This window comes from Motacilla alba, chromosome 20, assembly GCF_015832195.1.
Source record: "Motacilla alba alba isolate MOTALB_02 chromosome 20, Motacilla_alba_V1.0_pri, whole genome shotgun sequence".
NCBI classification, from domain to species: domain Eukaryota; kingdom Metazoa; phylum Chordata; class Aves; order Passeriformes; family Motacillidae; genus Motacilla; species Motacilla alba.
The window spans coordinates 4,436,310-4,442,309 of NC_052035.1; positions in this window are offsets into that span (position 1 = coordinate 4,436,310).

Below are 6,000 nucleotides of genomic sequence, written 5' to 3' on the forward strand. Positions count from 1 at the left end.
TGGGACTCATCCCATGAAAAGCAAAACCCCATCAGTGGAAGGCAGAGGCAAATGAAAGGAGAGGAGAAATGCTCACACTGCAATGAGTTTTACCAGTGTGAAGAGGAGCATTGCATCCCTGATAGTCTAAGGCACCTCACAGCAACACCAGCCACTTCTGAGCACCAAGGGGAGCAGTGCTATTCCTGCACTCAGGGGCTGGAAGGATTTTTCCAAACTCACCCAAAAATCCTAGAGAGGAACAGGAGAATCAACTCCGCCTTCTCCTTCAGGGAGAGCCCCCCCCTTCCTCCTTGGGACTGCAAGCTGCTCTCTCACACTCTGAAATTATTCTCTGTACCTCATGCTGCCCTCCCAATTTTAGAAGCATAAAACATTGTACAATCAATTCATCTTTGAAATTAAGTATTTATTTATTTTTCATCCACAAAATGTGCATATGCATTAGAACCACGTTTCCCTGAAACTGTGAAAACTCTCGCTGTGGCCACCCAGTATCCCAGATGTTTTCTCCACTATTCCCTTAACACAGAGCCAAGGTTGGCTCCACCTCAGGATGAGACACCGAGGACAAAAGGTGTTTTATGTTTCAGTGGCAGCCTCTGAACAAATGCCAGCGCTGAGCAGTTACAGTGCAAGTCCACAGTGATGCTGCACCTGGTGCTATAAACCTGCAGACAGGGTTTACGCTGAAATAAATAAAAAAAACCCCACAAAACAAAAACAACAGCAAAAAAAGAAAGCAAGCTGAATGTGTGGTGTATTTTACAACACTCAGGGAGAATGAGGAGAGATAATAAATCTGGGAGCTAGTAGCCACAGCAACAAATTGCATTTCTCCTCTGAATGGCTTTTCCCTTCCAATCAACAGCAATTACTGGGCACCTTAGGGTAATACAACAAAGTTTATGCTACTTTTATGGTAAAGTTCTTTTCCCAAGACTAATTTATTCCATGTCTGCAAGGGGCTGATTCATTGCAGCACATCAGTGGGGGTCTGACCACGACAGCCATTGAAAGCACACAGAGAAAAGCCCCGGTCACAGCTCTGCTGGTTGGGGTTCATCTGATACCAACACTGGGCTTGGGAGAGTAATGTCAGCCCTGACTCCTAGAAACAGGGAAAGGAAGCAAAAATAAAAGTGTCTGGGGGATGCACTTGGGGGTGAAAGGAAATGTAGGTTCCTACCTGCCAACATCAGTCTCAATAAAATTGAGAAACCAGGCATGTGCTGCTTGAACAAAATAATAATGGAGGAATAGCTGTGCTTCTTTCTGCTCTTCAAACCACTCCAAATTCTCTGTGCACTGCAGCGCCATCAGGCTTAAAGAGGGGCTAGGAATGTGTTTTCCATGGCTTTTACCCAAAGGAGCTCTGTGAAGAGCTGATGTTGATGTGCTTTCAAAGCACCCAGGTGGATACATCACAACCACACATCTCCCACACTGGAAGAGCAGCTCAGCACTGGACAAGGTGCAGCACATATTGCTCTGTCCTGGGGCACAGCACAGACACTGGAGCACCTTCCCATGCCCTTTGAAAGGGCTTTAAAGCAGAAGCTGAGGCAGAAGGACAGAGGGAGGACTAAACCACACACAGCAGGGCAGACCCTCCCCACTCTGGTGTGACCCAGCAGTTGGATTTTAACCAAATTTGCTTTTGTTACCTTTTAGGCCTTCAAGACATTCTGTTTTCCTACGGGTGCCAAGCTCCCAGCTAGACCCAGCAGCGTGACAGCACACTGCATGCAGGTGCATTCATCTGGCTGCTGGGAAAAGCAGTGGGAACTCCTGCTGCCCAAAAAGGAGATTTATTGCCCCTGAAACAAAGTCCTTCCAAGGCAGCCCAGCTTCCAGCACACTCTCAGCAGGCAGGGGCAGCCCTGCAGGCTTCCAGGAAAGCACTGCCTGTCCTAACAAGAAGGGAAAGAGCCATCTCCACACCACAGTCCATGATGAAAGCTGACAGAAGGGATTTGTCTAGTTTTCTAAATATTTTGCAGGGAAGCGGAGAGTTCATCTCTATGTGAACCAGGAGATGAATTCCAAGCAGGATGAAGAGCTTTGTGCTCACATTCAGCAGCAATCATGTGCTGTCAGTAACTACAGGGAGCAGGAGAGAAGCAGGATGAGACACAGCCACAGCAGCATCACCTGTGACAGCTGGACATGGGACTTCATTTTCTAGAAACACATTCTCATGACTGCCTACGAACCCTGCACAGCACCTCTCCCATCCTCCCATCATCTCTAACCATGTGTGGAGCTGACTGTCCCTTCATCCCTGGCCAGGGAGGCCACTGGCTCCTCTAACCAAGTGGAAAACACCACCTGCAGGTACCCTGTCTCCTTATTGGTGACACACCCATTGGGTCCACCAAACACAAACTTCACCTGGCTCTCAAAAACCCCTTTCTTTGGCCAGGACTGCCAGAATGGATCTCTCCTTTCTACTGGCTTTTATTACAGTGGCTTTTTTTCATGCAATATTTGCCAAACACTGTGGTTCCTCCAGGGAAAAAAATGTGACACTCTCCTCAATCAGGGTCCTGGAAATACACCCAGCACACCAATACAAAGCATAAAGGTAAAAACAGAAGCCTCTCCCCCATCTGAGCAGCTCTTCAAGCTACCTACACCCAAGTAATATTTTTATGCCAAAGTTTGCTACCTCTCTCTCTCCAAAAAATTTTACCCTGCTTTAATCTACTCCCAAAGCACCCCACCCTGCTGCTGCTGAAATTAATAGATGTTTTTACCTTTACATTCAGAGGGATGAAAATTAAGCCCTGAAAAAGCCAGACAATCACACTGCAGTCCATGTTCATGTAGGGAATGCTGCAAGCAGAATTTAAAAGGACCTTCCATTTATCTTTGTGCTGCCTGGGCTCCATCTGCATATAATTGCTTTTGTCTACAGATGCTGCAATGCTCATCAAAGGCTGAATTCCTACCCACAGTAGCTCTCCCTTTCAACTAGCAGGAAATTCTCATTGCTTTACAATCCATACAGAGCAATTTAGCATTTAATAATTCAAATTGTAACACAACATTTGATGGAAAATAGTCATTATGGATTTATAACACAATGCAGGTAGCTGAAGTACACAGATTTCAGTGTTTCAGGAAATGGGTGCTATTTTCAAACAGAGCTAATCCTATAACAAAAAAAAAAATCCATAGTATTATCCATAATCTCTTATTGCTGCCTGCATCTATGGGGTTTGGTTGATTCCCTCCCCTTCTTTTTAATGCTCAAACAACTGAGTTATAGCAGAACATTTTTCTACACTATGAAGCTTATTTACATACTGTAAATAACTGTGAATGCAATAAAATTGTGGTACAAATAACATGAAATAATGCCTCAATTTGCAGTTGTTTTACATCAGCATAGTTTATGGTAGTGTTTACTGTAGACTTTGAAGCAAACAAATAAATAAATAAAAAAAGACAAAGAGAAAGAATAAAACTTCTCTATCCCCCACACTCCAGCATGGCTACTCAGGAGCACTGAGGTCACTCATGGCTTAAATAATATTGAAAATAAGAGGCATCATAGGATCCTTTCCAGCACCTGTAGGGAGCCTACAAGAAAGATGGAGAAAAACAATTTACAAAGGCCTGGAGCGACAGAACAAGGGGAAATGGATTCAAACTGACAGAGAGCACATTTAGATTGGATATTAGGAAGAAATTGTTCCCTGGGAGGGTGGGCAGGCCCTGGCACAGGCTGCCCAGAGCAGCTGTGGCTGCCCCTGGATCCCTGGCAGTGCCCAAGGCCAGGCTGGAGCGGGCTTGGAGCAGCCTGGGACAGTGGAAGGTGTCCCTGCCCATGGGGTGAGATGTCTTTAAGGTCCTTTCCAACCCAGGAACTTCCTGGAGCAGACAGGTCAGGAGAAACTTTTCTCTAAACTCCCTTTCCCTCCTGGCACTTCAGAGAGCCAGAACAGAGTTTGAAACTATGGAGTGCAATTTTCTCCTGCCTTTAAGCACACACAGAGATGTAAATAGTCGTTTCCAAGAGCTAAAAACCCCAGGGAAGCAGATAATAAGCAATTACTCTAACCAGATAGCACTGCTGTCTAAAAATTAATTTCTGTGCTAATATCCCACCCCTAAAGTTTTAAACTTCAAAGCAGAGCATCTTCTGAGAGAAGACACACAGGTGTACAATTACGTTTCCTAGACTTCTGTCTCTGTCTGGTCTGCTGGGACACTTAATCTGCCCACTGGGAGCAGAGGCAGCCCACGAGAGCCCATCCTACCCATTCCCTGGGCACACGTACCTTGAGACAAGAGCTGCTGCTGCAGTCTGAGGCACTGATCGAAGCAAATTGATCTTGTCACTGCAGCATTCCCGACGTGCCTATTCCCACCACAGATTCCCTTCTTATCTCTGCCTGTGTTTACAAATCAATTTATTTTTATTCAGGGGACTGTTTTCCTCCAGGTCTTCTCAGGCACTGAGCTGTGCAGCATCCTCAGAAACCACTGAAATGGGACAGTGGAGCCAGGGAAGTCGGAAGAGTCAGGAACACACCCAGAGGAACCTGGTTCCTCCAAGCAGCTCCTCTGTCCCCATCACTGAGGTCACAGGCAGAAGGGCCAAAGCTCACACAGATGCTACCCCACAAGGAGAGGCTTCACACCCTGAAGGATATTCCTCCCCTTCCTCTGCATTCAGAGATGTCTTCCACAAGAGAGGTATGAAGTCTAAATGGTGAATGTTATAGAGCCACAGAAGGGTTTGGGTTGAAAGGATCTTAAACCCAATCCAGTGCCACCTCCTGCCATGGGCAGGGACACCTTCCACTATCCCAGGCTGCTCCAAGCCTCACCCTTGAACAATTCCAGGGCGGGGGGAGCCACAGCTTCTCTGGGCAACCTCCCTCCACTAATCCACTAACATTCCTCAGGAAAAGAAAAGCATTTCTAGGGTTTCATGTACTCTTTGTATTTAATCCTATTTAACCATGAAGGATAATCAAAAGAATTGAAGACAAAGAAACCATTTTCAACAGCAGCCCATTGGGTTTACAGAGCCATTAGTTGGGTGTTATTTATAATAAATGATCCTATGCTGGTCAGTCTTTCTTACATCTAGGGTACTCTGAGACATCTACAAATGTACCTAAATAACCATCCAGGCACCCAGAGACACCTTTTATCATTCATTTGCTGACATTTTGTGACAGCAAAATGCCAGAAATAAATATTGGGTATCTACACATGGATTTAGTGTCTACCTTAATAAACTCTTACATCTGGAAACTTGTTCCACAGTTACTGTGTACTCCTTAAAACAGAGAGGTTGAAAGGCAGGGATTCAGTGAATAAACTCTGAAAAATATCTATTAATTTGCAAGACATTGGGAAAACACCTCCCCACCAGACCCTCTCCCAAAGCCCACCTTGTTGCTCTATTCCCTGCTCAACACTCACCACTGAGTGCTAACTGGAAACTGCATTAGCAGTAAATTTGAACCCTGGGATCTCATCTTTTATGTCATTTGCCAAACATTCCCTTGTATTTTTTTCCTGTGGCTCAGGATGTTTCCTGCTCTTTATTTCAATTAACGGTGTCACAGTCAGTATATTCTCCCAACAAACTCCTAAATTAACGACCACACTCCTCCTTCAATTTTTCATTCACAGAAGGGAAGAAAAAATAAGCCCAGCAATCTGATGCACTTAACTCTTTATGATTTCAAATAAAAGGCAGAAAAATGATTGTAATGTTTCACCAGTCCCACCATTTAGCCAAAAAGCACACTGTACATCTTAGTTATGTCATGTTTTATCCCTCAGCCTATGAAGATGCTGCAGAGCAATGCATGCAGGATAACAGAAAAAAAAATATAAAAAATGAGAAACCAGCAGCAAGTCAAAAGCCAGGGATTTTTCTGTTGCTTAACACCTCAACAAATAACCTTGTTCTTTCCCCTCCTTTTAAAAACAAAGGTGCAACACAGGGAAATAAAAAATACCATCTGAAGC